Below are 14159 nucleotides of genomic sequence, written 5' to 3'. Positions count from 1 at the left end.
TCTGTCTTTGTGTCTGATTTGGTTATACAAAGTAGTGTTTTCTAGTAAAAATGTTTTGTTGAACAATATCTGGCCCATTAGGTATACAGCCTATTAAGTCATTAGCTATTCTTCAGGGATTTGTCCTGGTCCTCCGCTCAAGCAGATACTTTAAGTGTCATTTTGTGTATGTGTGTTGCTTTGTAAGCTAAAAAAAAAAAAAAAATAAATAAAAAAATCAACCACCAGTTTTTAGGGCAGTGCTACGAGTCTAACACTTAAGTATCATTTTTTAAAGCATGAAGGTTATGTAAACACACAACAACTCATATGTCACACAAGTCCAATGTAACATGTCAGCTACTTACTACCCCAAAGCTTTGAAATTGGTAACAGCAATTATATACACTCATCACAAAGAACTGCTCTCCTTTAGCAACTGGTATCTTCTACAAGCAGGTACTTCACACTTTCCAGCAAAACCAGAAGCTTGCCTTCACCACTAACACTGGTTAGGGTCTGTCTATGAACATGTGACTAAATGTCATGTCATTGGCAGCCCTGTGTTTTGGGAGGACTTTATTTTTATGTTCATTTAACTACTTTCTTTGAGTCCGCTAATTTACAGTTATGTTCCCTCCAGATGGAAACATTTAATCTAATCTATGCCCCATTTTCTACACTGCTCATGATGGCTTTTAAGGCATTTGAGAGAGAGGAGGTGCGGAGAAGTGTTCTGGGAGAGTCTGTGAATGATTAAACTCTCTGCAACTCCAGAAGGAGCAGGGAGATATTTAACATGCTACTTATGCTTTTTATTACCAAGCAAACAGGAAAAATAAACTCCTTTCTTTTGCACTACTTTAGGTCCAGCAGTGCTCATAGGGAAGCCTTGTGAGCAGTGGCAGCAGGAGTAGGCTCAGTACCTGGTGCACTGGTTCTGCAGTGCTGTTTTGCCCTGCATCCCGCCAGCAAGACCAGAGCACAGACACTGAAACATCAGGGCTACCTGTCTTGTTTGTTGACTGTTGTCTTTGGGCTGTGGGTTTGTAGGTTAAAAAAAGAGGTGAAAATCATTGTCTCATCCATCAACAGCATTTTTAGGGAGAAAGGAGCCTGGGACAACCTGGGAGTGTGGGGAGGAAATTCCAAGATGCCAGTCCTGGCTTCAAGATGTTGGCCTAAATCCAGGTGAGACTGCACCTTTCTTCACTTATACCTGCTGCTGGTGAAATGTCAGTATGCTGCCTATTGTAAATCCCATTTTGAGGTGTCTATATCTCGCTAGGTGCTGCAGAGGTTCATAGGCATCTGCATCAGGTTTGCAGCCTGGGACTCTGGCTCCCCACCAAGGGCTAGATGCAGCAATGCTGAGTTTCCCTGTGTTCAACTGCTGGGGCACCTTGCTGGTCAAAAATTACTTTTAAAAAAATCACTGTTTTCAAAGCACAGATTTACGTGACTTCATTGTTAACATAATATATTACACCAGTCACACTCAAGAAAATCCATACTTTAAACTACCAGGATTCTATATGGAAGATTAAATCAATAGTTAAGAACTGAGGATTAAATGAGTCATTAACTGTTACTGCGGGCAGCCTCAGTCTCCACATCTCCGAGAAGACAGACTCTTGCTGGAAAGGGCATAGAGAAGTGCAGCTAGAATGACAGGAGGTGGAGCAGCTGTTTTGTGTGGAAAGGTTAAACAGGTTGGAGTTGGAGGAGAGATGCCTGAGGGGAGACAAGGGAAAGATTTACAAAATCCTGAAGAGGGCGTATAAAAGTGGGTGAAAAACTGTTATTCCCCAAATGCTGATACATAGGGAACTTCTACAAATGGCCACTTTGAGACTCAGGGCTCCTTCCCAAAACAGTCAACAGCTCAAGCCTGAAACCTGCTGTATTCAGAGTGAAAAGATGGGATCAGAGGTATGTAGCATCTCTGAAAAAAAAAACAAACCAACCAAAACATAAGTCAAGTTACAGTCAGATATCCAAAATATTATTTTTACTTTAAAACCCAATGTATAAAATAGACATCTTGCTTACTAAAAGCAATGCTGTGCTTTGATAACTAAGACATAATGCATGAATTTTGAACTAAGCATCATCCAAAAGAAAGATCATATGAGGCTAATGAGAAGTTCACAGTTTCTTGATGATTGCAAAAAAAGAAAGTAAGAAAACTGATCTAAGAAAAGGGCAAAAGGAAACCAGCCCCGCTAATTACTGATAGCTGCTCTTTTTTAAGCAGTGACATTTCTGCTCTTTCATTTTCTGATGGTTTTCACTTTGATCCTAACAAAGACAATCATCAGTATCCTAACCTGACAGGTAATGTGTTAAGCTGCGCATTTAGATTTTCTCCCTTCTGTTAGCTAAACCTTACATAAGCTAATTATATTGTCTATACCAGCATCAAACACGACATGGCCCATCACTTGGTGTGTTAGTGATTATATACACCAAACTATACTTTTAATAAGGACTGTGCTGTGAGGGTGTGTTGCCACTTTACTTGAACTGGTTTTGAGTAGGAACATATTGTAACTTGCAATAGAGGTGCTTTCTCAGGAGTATTACAGGAAGACACCTGTGTTGTGCTTCCTTTCCTAGTTACAAAAGGTCAACGAATTCACCATATATGTTTTTTCAGCTCTTGTCATCTTTTTTTGACTTCATGATTAAGTACCTTCTATGGTTCATTCTTTAAAGTCATTATACAAATAATAAATATAGGAGTTTGTCACTGTTTGATAAACCTGCTAAAATTCTCTTTGGTAAAATTGAAAACAGAGCACACTGTTCACAGGGAAAATATATTGACTTTCCATCCATACATGAAAACTTTATAATCGTTTCATTTTCAATTGCATTTCAGGCAATTTCAGTGTTAAAAATAAGTTTTCGAGCAAAGACAGAAGTACTGCAGGAACACAGAACAGGAAATTGAATGCTTCAGTAAAGAACTATTAAGGCTAAAGAGACATCCTTGATAGCATATTAGGGATAGTGATAGATGATGAACAGTCTTATATTCTTTACACATGGCATTTCTTTTCATAGTAAGAGAGTTCTAGGAATTAAAGCAATGTTTTAAAATGAAGCCACTTGACGTTTATAGTACTGGTTATTGTTAGTTTTCTGCATGAAGTACACGTAACATTTTAAAAGTGAAACTGAAGGTTAAAGTCTTTCAATAAGAGAAAGAGAGCATTTCTAAGAACATTTTAAACACTGAATGAAGAAAATCATTTTGGAAAAACTTTACCTGAACTTCTCTACTTGACTCAGTCTTGAAAAGTCATATACATCAAAGCAGCCACACATTTGTGTAACAGTGGGCAGGGACCTTTGAAACTGTCTCTAGGAAGAGTAACTGAAGGAGCCTGGGCAGCTGGAACTTCACATGAAAGCCCACATTCTGTACCATATTCTCAGCTGAACAGAGACTTTAGGACATCTGTAAAAGGTTAAAAACACACAGTCAGGGATCTGGGTGCAATCTTGATTTTCAGGCATTTCTATGGGCCTTTTTCACTGGGAAGGAGGGAGGGAGGGCTATGTGGTCCTAAACTCCAGCCTGCATATGAAAAAGGAAGTAACAGCATCATAGAATACCAGGTGGGGAGGGTCCTCAAGGATCATCTGGTCCTTCCTTGGCAAAATCATGGTCTAGACAAAATGGCTCAGCACCCTGCCCAGCTCAATCTTAAAAGTGTCTAATGTTAGGAAATCTACCACTTCCCTGGGAAGATTATTCCAATGGCTGATTGTTCTCGTTGTGAAATTTTTTCCTGATCTGTCCAGTCGAAATCTCCCTAGAAGTAACTTGTATCCATCTTTTCCATATGACCGACCACCTGTAAAAAGGAAGTCTCCACCTTCTTTGTGAAGGATGGCCCTTCAACTGCTAAAATGAACATCATAAAATCTTATTTCATGTTTGGGAGTGCAGAAGAGGGGCCGAGTTTCTGAAGGCTTCAAAATGGCTAGCCAAAGAATGTGCAAGTACCAAGTTCAATGGAAAAATTCACCCTTGTAGCAACACAGATTGATTTCCTAAAATTTTGAATCCAGCCTAAAAAAGGAGCCTTTATACACTCTTCCTTCCCCTTGTCCAAAAGTAAAATAGCTAATATCGCCCTGTATTAAAAACATACAAAAAATGGCAGAAGGCGATGAACATCTTTAGCTAACCTGGTATGAAAAGACTTTCACAATGGAAGGGTGCAGTGAGTCCTGCTTTTGCTTTTATTCATGTCCTTTAACAACAAAAGATAATTAAATACTGAACACAAGGTGCAAGAGAATCAAACATCTACCAAGCGGGATGAAAGATTTATTACAAGGACTTACACAGAGAGATCTTTGATTATAGGCATCCTTGAGAATCCTTGCAAAGAGCGAAAGGGCAAGATGTTAAGCCATAAATCCCAAATGACTATTATATTCTACTAAAAGACATACTTGCTAGCATAGTTTGACTAAACTAAGCTTTTGTGGCCTTCGTGAGAATAAACAGCCCAATCAAGGATTGTCTGTGAAAGCACTTGCAAATTCTTTACAGACGTTGTCAAGTCAAGAGAAAAGGAAGTTTTCAGATATTTAAAGGCAGGTACTCCTGAGCACAGTTAATCAGCATCCCACTTCATCCTGCACGAGTCCCTCTGAAAGGTAACAAAGTGCATTCACACCAGGTGCTCTGACTTAGCAATCCCTGGGTAAAGTTTTGTTCACACTTTGGGTCTCCTAAAGGGGTCCATTCACTACATAAGGTGTGTAACTGACCTGTACACATGCAGTAGGTTTCCAGACAGACTGCCAATCCGGCATGTGCAGTGCTCTCCCCAGAAACATCACACCCAACGGTTACAACAGATTAAGTCCATTAAAACACAGGCTTGGCCATGCAATGGGAGGAGAGCTGTGGCAAACACTTCTGAATCACTTTCATCTATGTCTTGTTGCTGTGTTGCATTGCACTCAGTTGCAGGATTGTTGGGTCCCCAATTACCTTCAGTTCCAGTTCCTTTTTTTTTTTTTTTTCCTTCACTGAAACATTGCCTTTCATCCTTCCTCCTTACCTTGAGCTGTTTTCTCTTTGATATGCTTTCAACGTCTGCCCTTCTTCACCATAGGAAGCCTTCTGAGATTGAGCTGGATCTGATTACACAGCACCTAGATCTCCCCTGGCTCCCACCAGCTCTTAAAAATATAGGTGGCTAATTGGAGACAGCTGCTTGGCAATTTTCCACCTCTGTGGTAGTTCAATCTGTCACAATAAGAGATGACAGTAGGAATAGGCCGTAAAAATCTTTGGAAGTAAAGACAGGTAGCTTACATTTGGTATACAGAAGAGAAAGCATGTGGAGGGAATCAAAGACAGGGGCTGCATGGTCAGTGCAGCAGACCTGGAGAGAGATCTTCAATGTAGTGCTGGGGCAAGACTGCTTTTGTCAAAGAAAGGAGGCTGCAGCAACTGAGAGGAGAGGCGATCAGAGCCCTGTGATGTGGTTTAGCTCTGGAAATGAGTAAGAAAACCTTAAGCTGAGAAACATTATTTAGGAAGGATCAGCAAAATTTAAAGAGAGTGTTGATGTATGGACCAAAAAAAGAGGGGATTAAGTATTATGCACTTGCCAGATATGACTAAAAATTTAGCAGGGATAATGAAAATAGTGCAGATCCACAGAATGATGGTGTTATGAACATAAAGACTCAATCTCTTCCTCCTCCTCTTTTTCTCCACTTGTTTAACTCCTTTTCCTCATTTTATCCTATGCTTCTAAATTCTAGTTTGTGATCAAGGAGTGAGATCAAAATGAGAAACAGACTCATTCCTTATTCTAGGAATAAAAATCCACTACTTAACACTGGCGTCAATGGTGTCTTTTTAGAGTTTCAATAATAAAAATTAGATTTCAAAATTTACACAGCTTATCTATTTAAAATTTTGCTTATATAAGAGGCATACTTTAACATATTAGAATGACATGACAATGTACACTCAAAATGTTTTACTTTCAATGATAACTATAGCATGAAATTATGTCTGCTTCTTGTCAATCCACCATTATAATAAGATGGCTGTAAGATGAATGAGAAGAGATAAAGAGAAACTGAAATAAGGAAAAAGGGGAAATAAATGGAGAAAAGAGAAGAAGGGGAAGAAGGAAAAGGAAAAGGGAAAACACTTCCCGATCAGCCACATGTGGCAGGCTTTATAGGATCAGATTTTACTGCATTTTATCTATTGAGGGTAAGTAGTAGAGCCCACACAGAAATTTCAGGAAAATATCAGGCAGCTACATAATCATATTTTTCTCAGAGTAGGATGTAGCTTAATCTAATTACGACTGCTGAATTGAAGTATCAGCTTTTACGTGTCCTGTTTGTTGTACACTTGCAGATTATGTCTAATAGAGACAGACAGGTAAGGTTCAAAGGAATAACTCAGAGAGTTAAAATGGGAATCACCCAAATTAGCAAAACTGCATGGCCAAATCATGATGCCAAAGAAGTCAAAGTGAGCTTTGTTTAAAAAGCCAGTGTATTTAAGATTAGTAAATGAGTGTTTCCTAAATAAGAGCAGAAATCAAATCACTAAGTAGTTTATTTAAATCCTGGTTTCATTTAAGTCAAAAGGATTTTTTCCTTTTTTCCTCAGTAAGTTCAGGTTGCCACCATCTGGGTTTTGTTCATTCCTGAAAATATCTGAAATGTGTAACACATTCTGTAACTTTGCATCTTGTCTGGAAGAATACATACAGCATACATGTAAACGCACCCATCTGTTTCTCTGAGCTACCTGGCCTGCTGTTTTCTGAGCTGTTTAAGATAAAGTGAGCTATATTTAGGCAAGGTCAATGGGGTCCCTCAGCTGAATCACCTCAAGATCAGTGGGTTATTGTTGCAACACTGATATCTCTCCCAGGTGAGGTAGAAACCCAGTATGTTTTTGGTGCTTATTAAATTTCTGCAGCATTCCTCCTAAGATTAAGATTATTTCTTACGTCAGCATTAATTCTTATGTCCTGGGTAAATTCCCATTAAAGTGAAATTATTTTTCAGATTTTCCTTTAGCTTCATGTTACATATTGCTGAGCAAATTGCTTTGCAACACTAAGCAGCTACTCAGATTAATTCTGTGATGACTGTATATTAATGCCCATAGAAGTCTCTTTATACATTCCTTACCTCTGCCACAGTTTCCCTGTTTGGGGGCTTAATACAGGTGTGTACATTTTTAATTGTTTGGGAAGAGAAAGAAATGTATGATGAGCATCTGGATCCTACTGAAAATCAACAAGGCTGAAGTTTCCACTTTGGGCTTCATTTAGAAACTTTCACAATGTATCAGCAACCGACCAGTGGAAATTTAAAGCTATATCTATATTAACAAGTAATATGGGACAATACAGGAGAAGTAGTATATGGAAGCAAGTGGTGCACCTTCACTGGCTAACAGCTCAGGAGTGTTTACAACAGCTATAACCCAGTTCCTCAGGTGGAGAAGCTTAGAAAATGCATAGCATGAAGCTGTCCACAAGACCAGCCATCAGGTTGCTGGACGCTTGTGTTCGAGATGAGGTTTGGAGTGCATTTGGTACACAATGGGGCGGCAACTTCCAGTATAGCCTCTCCAGAAAGGATGTTGCTAACATTCACCCAAACCTCCCTACAAACCAAACCAAAGCACGTTAAACGAGGACAGCTGGGGGACTCGCTTCAGCAGTGCATGGCTTGCCCAGACCTGAATGCTGGAGGAGCTGCAGCCTGTCAGCCAGGATTCTGCATTCATAGCACTGACAAGCTTGTCTTTAGGAGGTAAAAAAAGGTACTACAGAGCTCTGGTTCCATTTCTGTCTATTTGTGGTGATACCTTGGCAAATTTTTTTCTGTAAAGTTCTTAATTACAATAAGCCTTACTTTAATGTAACTAATAGCTCCTGTGTTTTCAAATAACCTATTCTGTTTTGAGCAAGATGAGAGTAGGATTTTTAAAAGTCGGGTTTCTTCTATTTTTCTATAGTATTACAAACTTTTATGAGATGTAGCTAATATTATACCAGAATTAAGAAGTATAATTACAGAAACTATTTGATCCCAATGCTCCATAGATATATCAAAGGCTGACAGCTCAAGCTGAAAAATATACTGATATCTGGGAACTATTATTTCAGGCAAAAGTTAAAATGTGAATATTCCTCATTCTTTTTCATTATTTCTGTCATAGATTAACGTCTAAATAAAACAGAACTATAAATAGAATGTAAGAACATATTTGTAAGAGTTTCTTCTTTAAAAAGTCATATTGATTTCTTACAGTTTTCATCTGTGAAGACATTGAATAAAAATCCTGAACTCTATTATATGGTGTAAGTCCAGAGTCATTCTGTTAAAGGATCTCCCTTGGAGTAATTTTGGTGTGACACTAATATAATCAAGACCATGACATCTCGATCGTTAATGAAATCAGAAGAATTAAGAACTGATATAAAAAGCAGAGTGCAGCTCTCTTGTTTCTCTAGACAAGAATGCATTTTACAGAAGCACTTGCATCCTTGAATTTAACCTTTTTATCTTCTTTAGAAATTCTAGGTATCAAAAGCCATTATGCAAGTGCATCAAGGAGGATACAGAGCTGTTGACATTGACTTCTTAGTCAGGAAGATGTCTGAGTGAAAGAAAGAGAAGTGTCACTGTAAAGAAAAAGGACTCCATAAACCACAAAAATGAGCTCCTATTCCTCATCAGAAAAATTAACAGACCCATGGGAAAAAAGAAAAACACTTTAGTTGATGTCAGCCAGAGTGGAACTCCCTAGTGGCAAAAGACAGAGCATGGAGCGGGGCCTGAGCCCCATCTGGAAGTGTTGTTCCTCACTGATTTTATCCAAGGACTATGAGTGCTGATCAGCTTGGTGAGTCTCGCACAATTCACAGTTAAAAAACTTTGCCCTCAACATCAGAGTAAACTGCTGAACAGCTTTTAGTGCCCTGTAAATTGAGCAGCACCTGAACCATATGACATCTTGCTGAATATATAAACTGGGGGAAGAAGAAGGAAGGGGGGGACATCCGGCATTATGGTGTTTGTCTTCCCGAATAACCTTTACACATGATGGAGCCCGGCTTTCCTGGGAATGGCTGAACACCTGCCTGCCCGTGGGAAGTGGTGAATGGATTCCTTGCTTTGCTTGCTCCTGCGGCTTTTACTTTCGCTACTAAATTGTTCTTATCTCAACCCTCGAGTTTTACATTCCTTTCCGATCCTCCTCCCCATCCTTCTGGGTGAGGGGGAGTGAACGAGCGGCTGCGTGGGGCTGGGCTGCCAGCTGGGGTTAAACCACGAGAAATCTTGTTGGCATCTTGCTGCATATACATATTATGACAGAATAAAATACATATAAAAATACATTGTTTATGAACACTACTACAGCCAATTCTAAACAAGTTTAAAGTAGTATTTTTTTTATAGCAGTTTCGTGACAACTTATTGCTTTTTTTACAAGTGCTATACCTAGTCCTGATTTCAAACCATGTAACTGTGCCATTGGCTTCTGTCACAACCAGGTGACACAACTATACTACAGAGACACCAAATCAGGTCACTAAAACAGACAGTATTTTAAAAAAATAATAATCAGCTGTAATATCTCTGATACAGACTTTTTTCTGATTATTTTTACTATAGGGGTTGTTTTAAAGCAAGCCATTACTTTTTACATTTACATGTAATAATCCTTTACAACAAAGTATGAGTACATTCATGAAAATGAAAAGCTTTTCAGAAATTTTTACAGTAATTTTGTTCTAACCAAGAATTACTACACCAGTATCAAGCTTCTGTCATTTCAAGGAGGCAAATTAAAGTCTGCTGTGTGCAAGACTTCTTTCTTATAAACACTTCAGTATACAAATAGCTTTTTATGTATACCTTCATGGGATAATGTGTACAGGATCGTGTTTCATTTTTATAGAACCCTGTAACTGAGCTCTTATTAACGTCTACAGACTCCATTCAGGGAAGCAAAATAGCAGTTCTTGAGATTTCCAGTCCATTAGCAACCCAATTAAGACTATCCAAGGTCAGTCCTGACCCCCTAAGCTTCCAGAGCAGGGAATTTGTGGGAGACCATCGGGGTGTCTTCTGTGCCAAGATCATGGCCACTCTGCCTGCTCTGCGACACATGGACAGGCACTTACCTTGAATAGCAGAGACAGACCCACAAAGTGAAGCAAGCAGAGATACCACAGTTAGGGTTACCTTCAATCATGGCCCACAAAGGCAGTCCAATGTTTTTTGGACTCTTCCACCCTTGAAAAGCCATAAAAATGGTAAATATATTCTGGCTCAAGATGTCTCTTGAAGTGTTTTCTCTAGAAAAGTGCAGGTAGAATTGCCCCCATTTTCTAAACTTCCTTAAAATAATAAGCTCCTTGCTACCCAGCAGCCTCCAAGGACCCATTTAGGGATAAGGAATCACATAATTATACTCACATGTGAAAAGCTTCCTGAACGATCAGTAAAAGCACAAAATGAGGTCATGCTCAAAAAAGAGAGGGACATAATCTGCCAGAAAACCTCAATAGATTTCTGTGGGTTTCCCCAGTCATGTAAGTTACCCTGCAGAGCATTTATTGGCTTGTTAACAGTACAGCTCCAGGACATCCACAGGCATCGCTCCTTCCCTACATGAGTCTCTGATGGAATCTCATCTCTGCTCCCCTGCTCTCTTTCTGCCTGCCTGTTTAATCAATGACCATGTCTTTCCCCTTATTTCTAGGGAAGAAGCTCACATTCCTGTTCCAAACATGAGTCATTATTTTCCCTACCACTGTTTCATAAACATTGCCATTTGCACAGTGACAAAGCTGCCAGGATGAGACTGTGCCCTAGGCAGCAAACCTGGGATCTGGCCTTTTAACAAACAGCGCAACCATTTTGCATCTCCCTCACAAACTCAAGCTCTGAGCTATGTAATCAGATTTCATTACTGAAAATACCAAAATATGCTTTATGAGCTAAAAAGTTTGCACAGTCCACACAAGGATTATGCTTTTTAAACTAGTTCTGGAAATAAATAAATAAATAGAATAATGATAAAATAAATAAAATGTCAAACTGTGTGACAGTTTCAGAAGCAGCCGAGACCAGACACGGACCATCATGGCATTGATAATGAACTCACCCGCCCAACCAGCAAGTCTGCCTTGCAGGTGGTGTGTACCTTTTCTGACAGTGCTGACACACATTATCTCAAAGCTGAAAAGAGATCATAATGCAGCTGAGCTCTAAAAGAAATGGGGAGAAAAATCTGTAATAATAGTATTTTGCTTTTATTGCCTAGCAGCTAAAATAACCACCTTCTCTGTCTGGTACCCCATTACCAACAAAGCAGTGAAGCTTCAGTGTAACTGCATGCTGTAAAATCTAATTGACTGTTGTCCAAACATTGGATGTAAAGTGACATGCCACAAATCCATCTCTTGTCCATTTTTTCAGTGCTTGGGAAGTGCTGTAGTGATTTACTGAACAAGGTGCTCTATGATTTACTCTGCAGCCATGCAGAAAATCACAGGACTGACAGATTTCAAGAAAAGTTTGTGAGCCATTACCCCCATGGGTTAGTCAGCAAAATCTTCTGGTTGGTGATAAGCATTTCTCACTGGAACACTATTTTGTTTTTATTCTGGATTTTATTATCTTATCCCCCAGTGCTTCTAAAAATGCTCTTCTTAAGGTTTTGAATGAAATCTTTATTGGTTCACAGTGTGCAATTCACATTCTCCACAAAAGTGCTGAATGCTAACCAAAAGTATTAGATAAGAATTTTAAAAAGATATATTTAAAATAACCTACCAAAGCATTCAGGAACACAGCAAAAGAATAAACACTGAGAAAAGCAAAAAAAGGACAGCAAATATATACTGTGGTAAAAAGTGTCAATTTTTAGTGGAGCTGCTCAAAGACTTGATTGCCATTTGCATAGAATTACAGAATTAGCTACTACAGGGGAACAAAGTAAAATATTATTATTTGGATTTGAGCTAAGCTGCTTTCTTACATGGGCAAGGTTGGTGTGATATTACTTTATCACTCAGGTCAAGGATTAACTGGAGTCTTTTCATGAGCTTTTCCGGAGACTATAGTCAGTAGCACCCCTCTTCAGGAAAAGGGTGAGAAAAACATTTAAAGAATGCTTCGAGCTTAATGGCCTAAAAGGCCAACATACCATGTCTGATCCAAGGTTTGTCTAGAGACCAGTGTCACGAATCAGACAAGCAGTTGCACATTATAGGGCAATATATGATCATTACCCTGATACAGGCTTGCAGCTTCTCATAACCAGTAATTTAAGAAGACAGCATTGCCCAGAATTCTTACAGAAATGCATCTACTGTTCTTCCAGAAGAAACAGACTCCCAAAGTCCCAGACTGGTCCTTTGTTAGTAATAACAGCAATTCACCTTTTGAGAGTTCTCAGAAGTGCCAGATGCCTTGGGCTACGCACTGCTCAGAAGAGACAATGGTTGCCCAAAAGAGGCTCCAGTCTCTACTGGAAAGTCAGGCACATATGGGAGAATGCAACGTGCCAGCAGCACTCTCTAAAAGGTATGCAGATACCACCATTTTTAAAAAATATTAAGTACATATTAGAATATTCAGCTTTATTATATCTTATTATTTCATATTAGATTAAAAGCTTAAGTTAAAAGTAAATATAAGCCTAGGAAAAAAGCATTAAGGAAAACCCATCATAAGGAAAGGAAAAAAAAGCACAGAAGCTAAAACTTGAGCAAAACTGTAGGAAGATACCTAAAACAGGATAAACTGTGTAGGGGTGAGAGAAACATGGGAAAAAAAGTTTTGAAAATACACTATGATGCTAGTGGTAGTATCACTGCACTTGTGATGGTCTAAGGGAAAAAGTTTAGACTAGCTAGTCATATTTTTGGAAGAAAGGAACAAACGTTCAAGTCACACATGACCCTGCTCAGTGTCAAACAACACCTGAGGCAGGAGCCTGTTCAGCTAGCTGCCAGTGGAAGCCTTTTCCTGGGGCAATTTTACCCTAGGATTCTTCTCTTGCCCAAGCCTATGAAAGGGCAGCCTCACCAGGATTTTGCAGATGCTCTGCATGGTGTAGCTACAACCATCTGGAGACATAGGATACACTGTACAGCACATGCACAGGAGGCCAAAGACTGCTCAGAAATAATTTTATATATGAGTAACAGAGTTCAGCAGATGCGTCTGAGATTTCCAGATATCCAGCAGCATATCCACAGTAGACTCAGCTGGATTTCCAGGGGTGAGGTACTCAGAAAAATGACTCTAATTCCAACTAGATCAACTTCCAAGTAAATAAAACTTTAACGTCTGGGGAAATCCAGACGTAAAGTTAGGAGAACACATTACAGAAAAGCCTGTCAATCTTTTAGAGACTCATGCTTGGACACCATTCTCCTTATGAAGTATTAGGAGCCTGTAAAGTCTGAAAATGAATTAACATGATCTTACATAAGAATATTTTCAACAGTTCACAGAATATCTTAGGACAATATATCCGGGGAGAGAAGAAGAGCTGGAGTGCTTCTTGGATTTATTAGAAACCAATATAGCGGTGGAAATTTGAAATACAAATCCTCAGAGATATTAACATTAGCACTGAGGCACTGGTGATGCTGAAAGGGGACAACTAGCACTAGATGACAAAAAAAAAAGATAAATGAGTCAGCTCTGGGATACAGCCAGAGGTAAATCTATAGAGAACATGAAGATATTCTGCTGGCTTGCAGTTAATTGTTAATAACTTTATTTCTCTGGCTTGCTTTGTGCTGTTTAGGAAGAAGCAATGAATTCAGGTCACATCTAGAGCCAAGGGATGTGGTGACTGAAGAGCTCTGTGATTCTTTGCCTTAGGTGACCATTCAGAAATAAAGGACACAATCCATACAAGTGGGGCATAAAAGACAGGGGAAGGGAAAGATATATCCCTCGACTTTGAATTTCTAACAGCAAATCTCTCCCAAATGTGTGTCAGAGGCATCATGCCATCCAAACTTTGTTATGAGACACAAAGAGATGAAACAAGAAAGGAATCTCAGCTAACTTCAGTCATGTAAGGGCTAAGATGCCTCATCAGCCAGAGCGAAGTTTATTCAGGG

The sequence above is a fragment of the Falco rusticolus genome, chromosome 2, assembly GCF_015220075.1.
Source record: "Falco rusticolus isolate bFalRus1 chromosome 2, bFalRus1.pri, whole genome shotgun sequence".
NCBI classification, from domain to species: Eukaryota; Metazoa; Chordata; class Aves; order Falconiformes; family Falconidae; genus Falco; species Falco rusticolus.
This window is presented reverse-complemented; position numbering follows the sequence as displayed.